Raw genomic sequence first — 18386 nt, 5'->3', positions numbered from 1 at the left:
AATGAGTACATGAGGAAAACTTTCAATATCACTGGCCATAAAAGAAATGCAAACTAAAACAACACTGAGATCCCATCTTACCCAGGAAGAATGGCCGTCATTAATAAATCCAATAATAACTTGCAAACTAGTACAACCACTGTATAAATAAATATACAGATTCCTCAAAAAACTAAAGCTAGAAATTTCAGTCAACTCAGTTATTCCCCTTCTAAGTATCTTCCCAAAATATATAAAGACATCATATTGCAGTAATACATGCATATCCATGTTTGTAGCAACACGATTTCTAATAGGTAAGTCTTGGAAGCACGCTGTATGTTTATCAACGAATGAATGGACAAAGAAATTGTGATAGTCACATACCATAGAGTACTACTCTGCCATGAAGAAGGATGACTGGGTCTTTTGTAGGAAGATGGACGCACTTTGAGACCATAATGTTAGGTGAAATAAATCAGACACACAAACTTAAATGTTGCATGTTTTCTCTTATATGAAACAGAGAGAGGGGAATACAAAATAAAAATGCAGCTAGGAGGGAAGGTAGGAGAAGAAGACATGAAAAGAATTAAGATGTGTCATGTGCACGCATGAACTCCCCATGATGAATGCAATCATTACACATTGCAACATGTACTAATAAAATTTAAAATTTTTAAACAAAATAAAACAAAACTATGTGAAGCAAAAACTGGTAGAACTAAAAGGAGCAGAATACTCCATAATTATGATCAGAGACATCATCTCTTTCTCAAGAAGTGTGAAGACATCCTGACAGAAAACCAGCAAAGATAATGGAATAAATCAAAACATTGTTAATGTACAGGTTCTAAGCAATATTTATAGAATATGTGGAATTTATAGACCTCTTTACCCAGCAACAGCAAAGAAGTAGTTTTTAAGGACAAAGGGAAAATATATACAGATATCTTGTGCCATGAAGGAAAAATTCAGTTTAAAAGAACTAAAATCATACATTCTGTGACCACAATGGTGAGAAATCAGTAACAGGAAAATATCCAAATGCTTAGAATTAAAATTCTCTCTGACATACATCTAAAATTCTATAGATCAAAGAGGAAGTCTCAAGGAAAATCAATAATCACACTGAATCTAGTGCAACTGAAAATAAAACATAGCGAAATGTGTGGGGCAAATTAAAACAGTGCTGGGAAATTTGAACCACTGAATGCGTACAATAGAAAGGAAGACCATACATCCATATGCAAAGGAATGAAACTAAACCCTCACCTTTCAACATGTACAAAAAAAAAAAACAACTCAAAACAGACCAAAACCTTAACATTAGACCTGAAACTAAGCTACCAGGATAGAACATAGAGGAACACTTCAAACAGAGGTATAGATAATGTTGTTTTGGACAAGACCCCAAAAGCACATACCAAAAACAAATGAATATAACTATTATATTAAATTAAGAAGTTTCTCCATAGCAAAGGAAACAATCAACAGTGGAGAAACTCCTGGTGTGGTTCAATATTCAGAATAGCAAAGAACTCAACAATTTCAACAGCAAACACAGTCTAACCTAAAAGTGGGCAAAAGATCTGAATAAACATTTATCAAAACAAAGTATAAAATGGTCAATAAATAAATAAAGGTGTGTAGGTATCTTTTAGATATGCTGAATTAATGTCCCTTGGATATAGACCAGGAAGAGGGGTCGTTGGATGGATGCCAGGGTCACTATTTCCAATTTCTAAGAAATCTAAATACTGTTTTTCATAATGGCTATACAAGTTTACATTCTCATCAGCAGTATACAGTTTCCTTTTTTTTCTTGCATTCCTGCCAAAATTCCTTATTTTTAGCCTTCTTGAAAATAGTTATTTTACTTTCACTGGGTGAATGGCTAAATGCAATGTGGTAAACTCATACCATGGAATCACAGACATGAACTATTGATATAGATAATGACCTGTATTACTCTCCAGCGAAATATCCTGAGTGAAACATGATACACACCATAGGAATCCATTTTTGTAAAATGTTTGAACTGATAAAGTTACAGAAATAGAGAACAGTGTGATGCTCGTTACATTTGAGGTGCATGGGGGTAAGAGGAAGTGGAGCTGTCCCCTGAGAAATATTCTGTGCCTGGCTGTGCCAATAATAGAATCCTAGTTGTGGTACTGTCCCATAAGTTTGCAATATGTTATTACTGAGGAAAACCGTGTAAGGAGTACAAGGGATCTTGCTCTGTTCTTTAACCAATAGATAATCACAGTTCATTGGCATCAAAGCTTAATGAGAATAAAGGAAAAAGATTTTTGTCATTTTTATTGTCTCCTATCCAGTATGCTGCAGCTGGAAAATGTCCATCTTTCCTGAGCATTCTGCAGAATTCCTAAACAAATTGCTTACTGGTATATTCAGTACTATGTGTTTTCCATTCCACAGTATTATGGGCCCCTTGATTTGAAGAGCATATAAAGTTTGACTGAGAAAGGGATTACTCACAAAAGCCAAACACTAGTCTGAGGCTGGAGACCCCTTCAAAATCTATATGACTTCAAAAGTCATTTAGCCTCTTTGGCCTTCATGTCTCTTCCTACAAATGGATCCAAATTTTGCCATTGTATCAAAAAGCAAATTCCATGAAACTGAATATTATACCGCTACATAGACATGGTGTCCTGTTCTTCACCTTCTCTTTAATAAGCCAATTATCAAGAAGCAATCAGTGCTGTTCTTTTTCTCTTCTCCTGGTGTCAAAGGATCCATATCTAAGTAGTCACCTCTGCCCTATTTGAGCATCACCGTCTCCATTAGCTAGAAGAACATAGACCAGAGATAATCCCAATACTTAGCAAATGTTGATATACGGCCCCGGCAAGAAATGAAGCTGATGGTTTAAGAAGAAAAAGCAGTAGTTGCAACAACAACAGTAAGAGCTAAAATTGATGGGGTACCTGTATTACATAAGTTCTGGGGGGTTTTTTGTTTTTTGTTTTTTGGTTTCATTTTGTGGATACAAGATAAAATTTCATAGCAAAATAATAGGAGAATAACAATAGTTAGTACATTACATGTTTTTATCTTTAAAGTAGTTGCTCAAGGTATAAGATATGGACATAAAAATTTCTCCAATCAATATTAGCACAAATCTTCCTTTTTAATGATCTAAGAGACACTAATAGTACAACTGACCTGCATTTCTTCCTTTTTTCACTACTGTCCTTTTCCTTTTTACCCACCCTAATTCCTTTTTCCTTTTGAACTATTTCTTCCCATTTCACAATATCTGTTGTACATTTTAGACCTTATTTACCCTTTCAAAGTCTTACACAAGGGAGACAATCCAATGTTTATACATGTGAGTCTGATTTATTTCACTTATAAGTATAGTCTCAAGTTGTACCCATTTACCCATAAAAGTTTCAAGTTTATCCTTCTTTATGGCTGAGTAGTACTCTATTGTATAAAAATACCACATCTTTTTTTTATTTTAGTGATAAAAACAATGATACAAAATCTCAAAACAAGATAATAAGAAATTGGCTAATATATTGCATATTTCTATCTTCAAAGTAGTTGCTCAGATTATAAGATATAGGTACCATGTCTTTTTTATCCATTCTTCAGTTGATGGGCATTTGGGTTGTTTCCAAGACTTAGCTATTACATATTATGCTGCTCTAAATATGGGAGTGCATACATCACTGTGGTAGGACATCTTTAATTCTTCTGGGAAAATACCCAAAAGGGGAATAGCTGGATGGAAAGAGATCTGTTTTAAGAGTTCTCTAGACTTTAATTTTTAGAAGCAATCCCACAAGGTAAGTGTTAATATCCCTACTTCACACTTCATACAGAAAGACCCTGTGATCCCTCACTTCCAGCAGGACCACTGGGCCCACATAGGACACTCCAGGGAGCCGAGGTCGGTCCCAGCCCTGCCCAAAGGTTCTCAAAAAGGCTGGCTGAGTTCCTGCTTTCGGTGCTTGAATGGAACATGAGGAGAGGCACATCTGGGACCAGGGCAGCCAGGAAGGGTGGTAACTGCACTAGCCGTTCTCCCACTCCAGAGAGTCACCAGCCAGGGCTGCATGGAGGCCTGCAGCATCCGTAGCTGATTCCAATGACTTTCTTTGAACTTGATGCTTATCCACTTAAAGGCAAATACACAAAATATCATATTTTATTTCTTTTCAAGACCTGAAATAAACACAGTCTCGCTGTCAACATTCAAAGTGACTAAATCAACCCTTCCTATGAGCATTTTCATTCAATGGCAAGAGCTTGGCAATGCTTTTGAAAGCTACTGTCTGGTGGCCAACATAATGTGTAGGGAATCAACAAACCCCTTGCCGGCTATGGTCTCCTTATTGGTAATGGTGTTCCCTTAGACTGAAGCTCTGGTTACCAGAGTCACACTAATGACAGATGAAAATGTTCTATAGCCACATGTTCTACAGGGTGTCCTATAGCCAAAATTAGTCACGTGGCCCACTAGGGCAACGCCATGTCGCATGTTGGACCTGACAGGTGAACACTGCACCATGGGCCTACATGGTCCATGGGAAACACAGAAGGCAGGTACTGGGAACTTTATGCATCTCCAGCCCAGCAGGAGCACGGCATGTGCAAAACTAAACGAGCAAACCAGAGATGAGAGCGCAAGCAGGACAGAGCTGGCTCGACTGCTAATGTGTACACAGTCATCTGTACATTTACAGTCTGGAAGCTGCAAAAGCTGGAGTCAAGCTTGTTTTATGGTTCCATAGGAGCCAAATATGACATTGAAGTGAACCATTCCATTAATATTGTATCATTGTGTCAATCTGGAATGCGTTTTAATTGAAAGCACCCCTTGAAATGGTCTCCTTTGTTGTATTTTCTTGTTGGCTCGTTTTATCAACATCTGCTGTGTTTAGACAATATGAATTAAAATTGAGGAATGCTGTTTGTCCTCGGCTACTTTTGTTGAGAGTGTAACATCCCCAGATTGGCAGTGTTTATGTAAATCAGTGTGGCTGACACAGCCATCATAAACACATGAGGAAAATATAACAAACACATTGTTCACACAGGAAATGTTTGTTTTGAGAGTTGGCTTTGGTCTCAACAGATTGATGAAGAGTTGCTGATACCACAGATCTGGCTGCACTGGACCCCAAGCCACTCCACCAGCCAGCCAGGCAGGGCCGCCCCCAACAGCCTGCAGTCAGCAGATCAAGCGTCCAAAGCATTGCCCCAGCCCCGAGGTATCTGCTGAGGTCCTCCAGCTGCAGCTCCAACGGTAAGATGGACTCATACTGTGTGTGTGCAGAGAGCCTGTCTGTACCCACAGCTCCACCCCAGGGTGTCCTATAGCCAACGGCACACCATCACAAGACGCAAAATAAGAACGGTTCCAGCGAGGCCCTCTGACCGTAGGCCCTAATCTCATTAAGAAAGAAAGGATGGTAGAAAAATAATCATACATGTGCACAGTGGCACAAATGTACAGTGATGTTCACAACAGCATGGTTTACATGTCTAAAAGTCTAGGAATTACTTACACATCCAACCCGGAGTGAATTGGTTAGACACCAGTCCATCCTAACTACCGTACACATGAAACAAGAGGAGACGTGAGTTACTTGTTGACAGTCTCTACCTGCCTTAGATGCATACACAAACAGCCCACAAGAAGACATAAAACACACTACCATTTGTAGTGTGTACCATCTGATGAAAAAAAAGTTTTATATTTGCTTGTATAGGTTTAGGATATTATTTCCAACTGGTAGTTACTTTGAGGGAGAAGTCCTGGAAAACTATGTGTTTAAAACTGGAGATAATCTTGCTTATTATTTTTTTATGCTGTTAGATTTTTCATGTGTGTGTGTTATGTAAAGTATTTCCAGAAACACTCACTAAAGTGGCTATGATCAAAACAATAATAACATGTGCTAGCAGGAATGTAGAAATACTGAAACCCTCATACATGGCTAGCAAGAACTGAAATTAGTACAGCCACTTTGGAAAACAGTCTGGCATTTCCTCAAAAAAAATTAAACACAGAACCACCATCTGACGCAGTAACTCTACACATATGTTGCTATTCTTGTGTTTTGTTTTGTTTTGGTAATGCTGGGGATTGAACCCAGGGTTTTGTACCTGCAAGGCAAGAGCTCTCCCACTGAGCCACATCCCCAGCCCAAACTTTTTTTTTATACCAAGAATTAAACTCAAGACCTTGCACTTGCCAGGCAGGTGCTTGGGCTGCTGAGTTATATCCTCAGCCCCAACTCCACTCATATGTATATACCCAGGAAAAATAAAACCCTACGTGCACCTAAAAACTTGTAGATGAATGTTCACAGCAGCATTGTTGCGCAAGAAAAAGAAAAAGCCCCAATGCTCATCAGTTGAGGGTGAACGTGCAAGCAAAATGTAGCATATCCAGGCAATATGTTCAGAAGTAGAAAAGAATGAGGTACTGATGTGTTGACATGGGTGAAGCTTGAAAGCATTATGCTAAGTAGGTCTTAGCATAATATGTGGCCAGTCACAAAAGAGTACATATTGCAGCCAAGGCATGAACCAAAACAATCACACATAAGGAATGAATGTCTAATGGCAAAATTGCAGTTATCTACCCTCTAATTGGAGGAGAACACACAGAGAGTTTTCCTGAAATGTCTGAAATTCCCCCACTCAGTGGGCAGTGAGTTGATCTTCTGAAACATGAAGCCAAAACTCATATAATGAGTTGAAGCTGGGCACTCTAGACATGTCTCTGGGAATCCTGACTCTTAGCTCCATAAACACTAACCCAACGTGTGTGTCCAGAAGGCCTGTGAACACCCAAAACATTTTCCTACCATTGGCTACATCATAGTGCTGCTCACACCCATTCTGCATGCTTTCCTACCTTTGCTTTTCAAGATCTCAACATCCATGAGTGCTTGGTCCTTGGAGAAACAGATGAATGAACAGAGGTCAAAAAGTAGTCTAAGTGCAGAGGTACTCTGTGACAACCCCAGGGAATGGGGTTGCAGTTCTGATTCCAAGACTCAGCATGCTGAAAGCATCAGCCCCTGGTGTATGTTACTTGAATTGCAGAGATTGGAGGGTGTATTATGGACAAAGGATCAAGGATCTGGGCCTGTAGTCTCAAGACACCATAAAGCACCTTCCTCATAGCATTTAGAGAGGAAAGCATGTGGCTTCTCACCATCTCTGCCTGGTTTCCCAGACACTCCCTACTTGCTGTTCACTTATTTTTCTTATGTGTGAAGTCTATACCTTTTTTTTAAGTCCCTGCCTTTGACCAAGGGCTCAAGGATCAAAACCAAGGAAAAAGAATGGCGTTTACCACAGGTGGCAGAATGAAGGAAGCCGTGGTGGAGAGAACTTCCTCTGGATATTCACATGTAGCTAAAATGTGATCCAATATGGCACTTGTGGCTGAAATCTGTGTGGAAGACCATTATACCCAAAGATACTGACCATGGTGTTCCTACAGGAGAAAATGATGTCAAGGAAGTTCTTGAGCTTGTTATAACTTCAAGTTGTAAAATATCTGACAAGATCAACAATCTACTAACATTCAATTATTGTATTGCTGGAGGGATCCAGTATAAGATCTCTGTTTCTAAATGAGATAGATACATTTTTATGCACAAAATCCTACTGTCTTCCTACGCTCTCTGGGAGGAGCAGGACCATTCCATTGTGACTTCAAAAGGGCACTTTTGAACACCACAGATCTTCTGAGCAGCAATGCAGGAAATCAAAGTTAGGAGATAGCTGAGATCAACATATTGGGTCACGATGAAAGAGTTATATGACTGTTTACTATTGCTTTGTTTGACAGAAGGAAATAATTACCTCTGGAAAACACTCGACTTCGGAAGAGAAATAACACCTCCTTCCCAGAGCTTGGAATTGTTCTCCATAGTCTGCAACCACAGAGTATGTCTTAGTGTCTAGAAAGAGACTTTGATTATACCACATTTCTGAAATGAAGAATCTTTCTTTTAAATAATGCCACTTGGGTGAAAGGGGTACAAAGAAAGTAAAGAAGTTCCACTGTATTTAAAATCTATTTGTAGAAGCAATATTCTGTGATTTATAAGGTGCAACATTTTCTTTACCGAGTTCTAAAAGAATGAGAAATTAATAACCACTGTTGTGCACACCTGTAATCCCAGCACTCTAGGGGACTAAGGTAGAAGGATCACAAGTTCAAGTCCTACCTAGGCAATATAGCAACTTAATAAGACCCTATCTCAATTTTTTTTAAAAAAGACTGGCTATAACTCAGTGCAAAGGCTGTGGGTTCAATCTCCAGTGTCACAAAAATAAAATAATAAGAATGAAAAAGAATGTCAAAATATGTTACTTGTGTTATAATTCAGAACTCTTATATTTATAAATTCATGTGCAAGTTTTTTCAGCAATAACCATTACATGCATATCAGTCAATCAATTGCTCAACTATTTACTGAGAATAATCCAATATCCAACCATAGAGCTGGTCATTTATCACTATCTATAAATTGTCATTGTCACTTTATCATTGTCAACATTGTAAGACTTCAACAGGTATTTTCACCAAGCCTCGCTAAAAATAGTAACCAAGTCCATTTTTAACACTCACAACGTTTTTGGCCCCTGAGCATCTTGTGAACAAAGTCACAGGATTCAACCTTCCTTATCTAAAACACTGAAATGCTCAATGCAAACTTCAAACCGAGAACAATCAAAAGAGATAAAGACGGTCACTACATACTTGTCAGGGGAAAACTGCAAGAGGATGAGATAACAATCATAAACATGTATGCACCAAATATTGGAGCACCTAACTATATAAGACAAATCTTAACAGACATGAAAACCCACATAATTAATAACACTATTGTAATAGGGGACCTCAATACCCCTTTGACACAAAGAGATAGGTCAACTGGACAAAAAATCAGCAAAGAAATAACAGATCTGAACAAAAGCTGCGAACAAATGGACTTAGTAGATGTATACAGAGTGTTCCACCCCACAGCATCAGAATACACATTTTTCTCAGCTGCACATAGGTCTTTCTCTAAAACAGACCATATTCTAGCCCATAGAGCATACCTACTGAAATGCGAAAGAATTGAAATTATCTTATGCATATTATCTGACCACAGTGCAATGAAACTGGAAATTAATGACAGAAGGAACTCAAAAAACTCCATAAACAGTTGGAAATTAAACAACAACCTCCTGAACAACCAATGGATCACAGAAGAAATTAAAGAAGAAATTTAAAAATACCTACAAACAAATGAAAATGTAGATAAAACTTACCGGAATCTGTGGGATGCAATGAAAGTGGTCCTCAGAGGGAAATTTATAGTGGTGAACTCACATATAAGAAAAACAGAAAGAGAACAAATAAATAGCCTCATGCTGCACTTCAAACTTCTAGAAAAAGAAGAACACGTCAAGTCCAAAGCCCAGAGAAGGGAGGAGATTATAAAGATCTTGGCAGAAATTAATGCAATTCAAACAAAGAAAACAATACAAAAAATAAATGAATCAAAGAGTTGGTCTTTGAAAGAATCAATAAAATTGATAAGCCCCTAGCCAACCTTATCCAAAAAAGGAAGACAAGAACTCAAATTCATGCAATAAAGAATGAAAAGAATGAAATTACTACAGATTCCACAGAAATTCAGAAGATCAGTAATACCTACTCTGAAAATCTTTACTCTCATAGCATAGAAAACTCAGAAGAAATGGACAGACTCTTGTATATACATGAATTACCAAGGTTGAGTCAAGAAGATATAAAAATCCTGAACAACTCAATATCAATTAATGAGATTGAAAATGTGATTAAAAACTTACTGACAAAGAAAAGGCCAGGCCCTGATGGATTCACAGCAGAATTTTACAAGAAATTCAGAGAAGATTTAATACCAACACTCATCAAACTCTTCAATGAAATTGAAAAGGAAGCAGTTCTCCCTAACTCATTTCTGGAGGCAAGTATTATACTGATACCAATACCAGGAAAGACCCAACCAAGAAAGAGAATTACAGACCAATCTCCCTAATGAACATAGATGCAAAGATACTCAATAAAATATTAGCAAATAGAATGCAGCAAATCATCAAGAAAATCATACACCACGACCAAGTTGGATTCATTCCAGGAATGCAGGGATGGTTCAATATTCACAAATCAATTAATGTTATACACCATATCAATAGAGTCAAAGACCAAAACCATATGACCATCTCAATAGATGCAGAAAAAGCTTTTGACAAAGTCCAACATGCATTCATGATCAAAACTCTACAGAAAGTAGGAATACATGGTCTTCTCTACCTGATCAAAGCCATCTAGGACAAACCAACAGCCAACATCATACTAAATGGACAAAAACTGAAAGCTTTTACTTTAAAATCAGGAATAAAACAAGGATGTCTGCTGTCACCACTCTTGTTCAACACAGTTCTGAAACCATTAGCCAGAGCAATTAAACAAGAGAGAGAAATAAAAGGAATAAGGATAGGAAAGGAAGAAATAAAATTATCACTATTCGCTGATGACATGATACTTTACATGGAAGACACCAAAAACTCCACAGGAAGACTCCTGGAATTAACTGACAAATTCAGCAGTGTAGCTGGATACAAAGTCAACACTCAAAAATCAATAGCATTCCTATACACAAACAACAAACAGACTGAGAGAGAAATTAAGGAAACCATACCTTTCACAATAGCACTCAAAAAATTGAAATATTTAGGAATCCATCTAACAGAAAAAGTAAAAGATCTATTCGATGAAAACTACAGTACTCTGAAAAAAGAGATCAAACAGGATCTCAATAAATGGAAAAATATTCCTTGCTCATTGATAGGAAGAACCTATCCATTGTGAAAATGGCTGTACTACCAAAATTGTTATACAGAGTCAATACAATTCCTATTAAACTATCATTAGCATACCTCACAGATCTAGAAAAAACATGCCTTAAATTCATCTGGAACCAGAAGAGACCCAGAATAGCAAAAGCACACCTGGGCAACAAGGATAAGTCAGGTGGAATTACAATCCCTGACCTGAAATTATACTACAAAGCCACTGTAATAAAGTCAACATGGTACTGGCTAAAAAACAGACCAGAGGATCAGTGGAACAGACTGGAGGACACAAATACAACCACAAACACACTCAGCCACCTAATCTTTGATAAAGGGGGCAAACAAACTCAGTGGAAGAACGATAGCCTCTTTAATAAATGGTGCTTGAAAAATTGGCTTGGGGCTGGGGATTTAGCTCTGCAGCAAAGCACTTGCCTGGCAAGTGTAAGGTTATGAGTTCGATTCCTGATGCCGGAAGAAAAGACAAAAAAAAAAAAAAATGGAAAATTGGCTTGCCACCTGCTGAAGACTGAAAATAGACCCAAGTCTATCACCATGCACCAAACTCAAGTCAAAATGGATCACAGATCTCAATATTAAAACAGAAACACTAAATCTATTGCAAGAGAAAGTAGGTACAAACCTTGAAGAGATAAGGGTAGGCAAAGAGTTCATGAACAAAAACCAAACTGCACGTGAAATACTTCAAAGAATCAACAACTGGGATCTCATCCTACTGAGAAGTTTCTGCACATCTAAAGAAATCACCAGCAGAGAAAAAAAGAAAACCCACAAATTGGGAAAAAATTTTAGCTGACTGTCAGTCAGACAAAAGTCTTCTATCCAGAACATAAAAAGAATTAAAAAACATCAGGCCCCTCCAATTCAAAGACTCAATCCAAAAATGGGCATCTGAGATGAATATATACTTCTCAGATAAAGAAATACAAATGGCAAATAAACACATGAGAAAATCTTCAACATCATTAGTCATTCAAGAAATGCAAATTAAAACAACATTGAGATTTCCTCTCACCCCAGTAAGAATGGCTAGCTTTAAGAAATCTACCAATAACAAATGCTGGCGAGGCTGTGGAGAAATAGGAACCCTTCTCCACTGCTGGTGGGAATGTAGACTGGTGAAGCCACTGTGGAAATCAGTTTGGAGATTCCTCACAAACTAGGTCTAGAGATCCCATTCAACCCAACTATTCCCCTTCTGGGTATTTTCCCAGAAGATCTGTAAATAGCATATCACAGCAATATATGTGCACGCGTGTTCATAGCAGCACAATTTGTAATTGCAAAACTGTTGAAGCAACCCAAATGTCCATATCCAAGGAATGGATAAAAGAACTGTGGTACTTTTATATAATGGAATATTACTCAGCTATAAAGAAAGATAAACTCAGGGCTTTTATAGGTAAATGGTCACAACTGGAAACCACATCATAAGTGAAATAAATCAGACCTGCCTGTGTAAGCATTGTATGGTCTTCTAGTGTAAGACCTGAAAGAACAAATAAGAACTAGGAGGTATGATAGATATTGTGAAATGAAAGGAAAATGCTCAAAAGTAAAGGGCAACTGGGATGTGAGAAAAGAGAAGGAAAAGAAGGGGAAATTATGTAAGTATGTATATACAGGATAACTAACATAGTTGTACTACTGTCTTCTATTGCCCTACAAAAAGGAAGTTAATGATTACTTGTTTGATCCATCCTGCATGTCTCTATTTGTTTCCCTGAAAAACCACTTTGAAGATATCAATAAGTAATACAACAACCATGGCTAATTTCCTACAACTTTGTCTGTAACTCTGTTTTGTTTGTATTGTTCTTATGCTATTTTGTAAGTGGATGTCTGTCTGTTAATATATTTTCCTTCTTTTAGTTTTACCACTGAAATGCTGACAGCTACAGTACAGAGGGGTTCAGACTATCTTTTTTTCTTGAGGTTTCTAGTATCTCCAGAAAGTTCAGCATTTATGCATGATGTTTCTAAATTTACAATAAAAAAGTAAAAGAAAGGAGGAATATTTCTAACCATTAAAACTATAGTAACCTCCTAGGACATTAAGGATGTGCTAGTCCGTTTCCAGTATTGTGACAAAGTACCAGAGTTAATCCACTTTTAAGGAGGAAAGGAATATTTTGACTCACGGTTTCAGAAGATTCAGTCTATAATTGGTTCCTCTAATTTTTGGACCTGAAGTGAAGCAGAGCACCCTTGAGAGGAGTACATGGTGGAGGAAACTACTCACTTCTACTTGCCAGAAAATAAATAGAAAGAGAGAAAGAGGCTGAGGTCCAAATATCCCTTTCAAGCCCCCCCCCACCATGACCTAACTCCCTCCTGCCTCCTAAGGGTGCCACCACTTCCCCACAGCACCACAAGCTGGATACCAAGACTTCAACACATGGAATTTGGGCAACACTTCTCCAAGCCATAGCAAAGGTGACACAGGAAAAGCAGGAAACAAGTTCCCCATCCTCTTAGGCAAGAAAATTCTAAACTGTATAGCAGAAGGACCCAAAGAAAGGCTAGCGTTACCACAATAAATTTTTTAAAAGCATGTACAAACAATTCACGTGTTCAAAGACCGCCTACCAGAAAAGAACAACAGATGTCATGATTCACCATCTGTCTTGGTTATTCCAGCCAAAGGAAAAACAACAAACAGGCCAACATGTCTTTTTCTAGATGTTCAAGTTTTTGGTGAAGACATACACACATACATTCCTCACTGATATGCCCTTATTTTAAAACCGCTTCTGAAGGAAGATAGGAGGCACTGGTTCATACAGCACAGGAATTGATAACAGCTTTGAAAATCAAATCCACAAAGTGCATTCTCATGGGAAATATGCCACATGTGAGTGCTATGAGGCTTAAGGTGGAGGACATGTTCCATTTGTCTCTTGGAGGTGCCATGAAGATGTCCACTGATAACATCTTATATTATGAGTAGCATCAGTGAGACAAGGCAAAACATCACACAACAGGTCTTACTTACCACCATGCTCCCTTCCCTGAAGGAAAGTGCTGAAAACACAGGGACATCAGTGCCCTAGAAGTAAAGTGCCTTGGGTTTTGTGTGTTTACCTCCTTCAGATGAAATGGCAAAATTCGTTTATAAATTAATGTGAATTAAGTTAGCAAGTGGCATCCTTGAAAGTAGATTTAGTGTAGGAAGAGTGCATTAAACAAATACATGCTGATGGGTCGGAAGGAGGAGAATGTCTGGAAAAGCAAAGTGACAAGAAGTAATAGAGAGAGGCTCAAAGGCACCTCTACCTCCTTCACAGTTTGCACGGACAGCCTGACACTGAGAAAATGTTCTGAGTACAGTGGGGCTCTCGACAGGTGTGGCTTGCTCTCAGTACCTACCTCTCAGTACCTGACCCCTCACTGTGACAGTTCTAACCCATCAAGGATACCAAACAGTAGCAACAAGTTTTACACTCCTAGGGATGAATCTGCAGAAGGAACCACCGTGTTTTAGAAGCAATGCAGTGGGGCATGGCAATGCAAGGTAGACAAGGGAGTCTATGAGATTGCACTTCATAAAGGAACAGTAAGATGAAAATGCCTAGGGTTCCGAGGGATCCCTGTGGGCCTCAGAGCCCTGCTTCATCCTCATCCATGCTTCACCTCAGAATGAGGAAACAGATGCTCAGTTACACCAAGGAGATGGCACCAGGTCTGGTGAGGATACCTGGAACTTTCTTCTGTGGCAAAAGTGACACAATCCAAAACATCTTACCTGCGTACCAAAGAGTTCAATAAAGCACCAAAAGTTATTTACCCACCTGGCAGTTGACCCACATTGAAATTAAAATTCTGAAGAAAGTTTCCAGTATGTTCTATCTGTATTATCCACCCAAAACCCAGGCTGCAGGTCTAAGAAAACATGTTACAGTTCAAAGGTATCTAGATGACATTTTCTCACAATAGCAAACAGCTTTCCTCCAACTTCCAGTCACTGTGGCTACCCCTGAAAGAGGGACCCAGCTGTTTAAGCATACACCAAGCACGGCTGCTTATAAAGCATCATCTTTACTTGGTAAGAGTCATCTTACACAGAGCAAACTGGCCAATCATAGTCACTCCTACATCAATCAACTGCAGCAGCAAACATCCTGGAATCACCTACTTATTAGAAAAAAGGGGGGAAGGGATGAAACACAGACCCTCTAAGCCTTCAAATTTTACGTCCACAATCTGTGCTAGAAAAGTACTCAAATATGGGAACAAGTTAAAGGATATTCATTGCAATGATATTTGCACTGTGACCAATCAGAAAAACCTAAATATGTGTCAAAAGGGAAAATAACTGTCATGGGCAGGGTCTGTAAGGGAAACAACACAGGGCACATAAATTATAGGATTATTTTATAGTACTCACCCAAAGAGCCATATACAAAGAGAGTGCAGGAAATCTGTCCATGTACTAGGGACCCAAAGAATCCAGCTAAGGGCCTGGATCCTACAGCAAAGTCCTTCGTGAATCCAGTGGAAGATCTAGAGCCCATAACAATCCTCCCATGAGTCCATCTTGAGGCCTAGAGCCCATGACAAAGTCTCACACAAGTGTGCTTCACTGATCTGTGCTGAGAAGGCCCAAAGGTCAGCGGTGGAAGCTAGAAAGTCTGTGCCAGAAGGATGAAGGATCTGTGCTAGCAGGCTGAGGGATATGCACTGGAGCCAAGAAGTAACACTCTTAAAGACCAGAGCTCCCCCAAAAGTACCACAGCCATCCTCAGCAACAGTGAGGTCCAGAGCTCCTTCGATGATGAGAACAGCTGCATTCATATCAGGAAAATCCGCATGGCAAGGTCCTCCAGGAGAATGAACGGCCCCAAGAGAACCAACAGCTCTCTAATAGCTTCTCTTCTTCTCCAATTCTGCCTCTTATGCAGCCAGAAACAATCCTCATGTGGGCCTCCCACACCCAGCTCCACACTGGTTCAGTTCACCTGGGTATCACAAGCTGACCACCAGTTGTCAATCCACCACAGTAACTAAATTAACTAAGTCATAATGTAAGTGTTATAATATGACAAACACAGAAATGTCATGAAATAAAATATCAATTGTAAAGGCTAGTTTGTGGAAAAATATGTATAGTATACCATGCAGGTTTTTATATGCCTACATTCTTAAAGTGCACACAAGTGTACACAAACACAAAAATAAAAGATGTAGCAGTTACACCACACTGATAAAATAATTTGCTTCTGGGAAGAGGAAAGAATTACAAAAGCAGGTGATTTTTTTTTAATTTTTATTAAGTCTTTATTCAGCCAACTTTATTCAGTCAACACTTCATGCTAGGAGTTTTTCTATCTCTAGGAAAACAAATGTTTGCTTCCATTCATTTGCTATAATGAATAGTACAAGTATTAGTGAAATAAACATCCTTGTGTCAGCTTCTTTGTACAAGCATAGGAGTGAAACTGCTGATTCACAGTGTATGGGCATTTTTGTGTTTTGTTTCCTATTTTTCAACATATTTAAATGGACGTATAAAAATTGTACATATTGATGAGGTACCAGGTGACGTTTTCATACACCTATACATTGCATAAGTGTTCAAGTTAGGGTAAATAGATCCATGTCTTCAAACATTTATCAGGTTTTTTTGAATTAAAAACACTCCAAATCTGTTCTGTTGGATTTTTGACATGGGTAACACATGATCATTATCTATAGTTACCCTACAGTGCAATAACACAACAGAAATTCTTGCTTCTATCAACCATAATTTAGAACCCAGTAATCAACCTGCTCCTATCTGCCCTCCGTCCTCCTCTCCCCAGCTTCTGCTAACCCCCATTCTCCTCTCCACTTCTATCAGATCAATTTTTTCTTTAGATTTTAAAAAGACATTTTAAAGAGTAAATGGAAAATGTAACAAACAATATAAAACATTTATTGAAACAAAGATACAGTTATATATGTAAATGCAGACTTTTCTACATTCTCCTTATGAGTGAGATAGTGTAGTACTTGTCTTTCTGTGCCTGGCTTATTTCACATAACATAATTATCTCCAGTTCCGTACATGTTTTTCAAATGACAAGATTTCGTCATTTTTAGGGCTGAATTGTATTCCATCATGTATATGCATCCACATGTTCCTTATCCATTCTTCCATCGATGGGCACCTAGGTTTTGTCATTTCTTGGCTATGGTAAACAGTGCTGAAACAAACTTGGGAGTGCGGATGTCCCTGTGACATACTGATTTCATTTTCTTTGCTTGTAACCCAGTATCAAGAGTGCTGGATCATGTGGTAGTTCTGTTTTTAATTTTTACAGAATGCTACAACATTCCAGTATGGTGGAATCAAGGCCTGGAATAGCAGAATCCACTTGGGAATAGGCAGAAATGTCTACTCAGACAGGGCCCTGGTCTCCTTTCTTTAGAAGAAAGCCAGGCCTGGGTAGGCACCCACCAACTTCAATGCCACGATCGCATCCCTCTGGTCAACTTCTTCCTGTTCTGGCCCCCCAGACGTTTTACTTTAGCTGCTGGTATTTGCCCCTGTCTCTGACTGCCACTGTGCATGTCTCTCCAGCTTGGCCCCAGCATGACCACTCGACTCCAAGGTCACACCAGGCAGCCCCAGATATTCAGATTGGAGCTTCAGGGCACAATTGTTCACTTTACTTTGACACAGAAGATTCTCCAGATCAGCTGAACAGAACCACATCTACCGGCATTGGAAGCAGAGGGAAGACAATGGTGGAAAATAGTATTAGCCACGGTTGCCTTTACCAGTCATGAAGTGAGGAGTGGGATCCTCACAAGTGATTTTTGATCATTTACCTATATACTAAAAAACTATCTTATTCTATCTTCTTTTGTCTCACTTGTCCCAGGAGAAAATGGGCCATGCAGCACACAAAAGGCAGTTCATGAACTAAGTTAAATATTCCCAACCTCTCCTTGTTTGCGTGTTGCTTTTCTTTCCACATAGGTCTTATGCCTTCCTGACTCAAGGGTTCATTAGATACTAAACTTCCAGCTCTTTGTATGCCTGATGCCAACACCATATGTTGGTATTCCTTCCAAGGAACAAGCACCAAACCTCTGACCCTGGTCAACCCCCACAGGTCCATCAAATAGAACACATTTTCACAATATTCCTCATCACTGAGCACCTAAAAGGATCAGCCATGGCCAGAGTTCTGTCTGTGAGCCCCTGTGACATCTCTCTCACTGGCTCTGGACCATCGAGGGTGAGATAATATAGCCACAGAAAGTGGAAAAAACATGCTAGGAAAAGAAATAATGGCCAATCTAAAGAGATCATTTTCTATCTTTTATGTCCATCTATCCTGGCCAGTAGTTCTGTTGATAGGAGTGCAGTGGTACCTCAGTTCACAAGAGCTTTGTTTGCAAACAGTTTGATTCACAAACAAGCATTTAGCAAACTTGTGTTTTTGTTTGCATACTCTGCGTAGGATGATAAACACAACCATAGCTATCTCCCACACAAACAA

This window comes from Chinchilla lanigera, unplaced genomic scaffold (assembly GCF_000276665.1).
Source record: "Chinchilla lanigera isolate Chin_1 unplaced genomic scaffold, ChiLan1.0 scaffold00053, whole genome shotgun sequence".
Classification (NCBI taxonomy): domain Eukaryota; kingdom Metazoa; phylum Chordata; class Mammalia; order Rodentia; family Chinchillidae; genus Chinchilla; species Chinchilla lanigera.
Note: the sequence above shows the minus strand (reverse complement) of the source record.